This window comes from Nematolebias whitei, chromosome 19 (assembly GCF_014905685.2).
Source record: "Nematolebias whitei isolate Nwh7 chromosome 19, NemWhi1, whole genome shotgun sequence".
Taxonomy (NCBI): Eukaryota; Metazoa; Chordata; class Actinopteri; order Cyprinodontiformes; family Rivulidae; genus Nematolebias; species Nematolebias whitei.
The window spans coordinates 39,107,515-39,108,451 of NC_056516.1; the positions used below are offsets into that span (position 1 = coordinate 39,107,515).

At 48.8% G+C, this 937-nt stretch overlaps 1 protein-coding gene across 1 annotated transcript in view; it reads right to left on the minus strand.

The window, feature by feature from the left end:
- Positions 1-937, minus strand: part of LOC119425541 (proteinase-activated receptor 1) — a 6,941-nt gene that overhangs the window by 3,829 nt on the left and 2,175 nt on the right. The window lies entirely within an intron of this gene.

The following is a 937-nucleotide window of genomic DNA, read 5'->3' on the forward strand; positions in this document are numbered from 1 at the left end:
ACAAAGACAACAGAGGACAACAAAGACAACAGAGGACAACAAAGACAGTTACATAATTTATTATATTGTATTTTTCTCTTTCGGCTGCTCCGTCTTCAGGGTCTCCACAGAGAACTAACTCTCATGAAGACTTTCTTTTTACTCCAGATGTTCTTCGTGACTCAACCACAGTCCTGTGTGGAGCAGGGAGCCCCCAGGGGAGCAGATGGGGGTTAAGGACCTATCATTATATTTTATTACATTGTATATTATATGTTATATTATTTATTATAGTATATATTATTATGTATTATATGTTGTTATATTAATTTTCTTCAGTCTGTGGTCTGGTCACCATGGTAACAGGTCCAGGAGGAAAACTCCTCCCACAGAGACTCTGCAGCTCCTCCTGGAGGACCCCGAGGTCCTCCCAGACCAGGGATGTGATGTAGTCCCTCTGGAGAGTTCTGGTTCTGTCCCAGAGGGAGGCGTCCAGAGGAGCAGCAGCTCTACTCCTCGCTCCCCCCAGATGACAGAGCTCCTCCTCTCTGAGGCTGAGGAAGACGCTCACTTCAGATCCAGGATCCGGTTCTTTCAGTCCTGATTCAGATCTCCTGACCACAGGTGAGGTTAGATGGACATCTGGAGCTTTTCACTTCATCTCCTTCACCACAACAGACGGGAACAACATCCTCATTACTGAAGACACTGGTCCACCTCCTACCATCACTCAGGACTCCCAGAGACCTGGACACCTCGCCCGGACCCAGAGGGACCAGTCCACGTTTTACTGACCCATCTCACGGTTCCAGCCTCACTCACCTGCTGCTCATCTAGACCTGGCTTTGACCCGGATTCCTGCTCATCTAGACCTGGTTCTGCTCATCTAGACCTGGCTCTGACCCAGATTCCTGCTCATCTAGACCTGGTTCTGCTCATCTAGACCTGGCTCTGACCC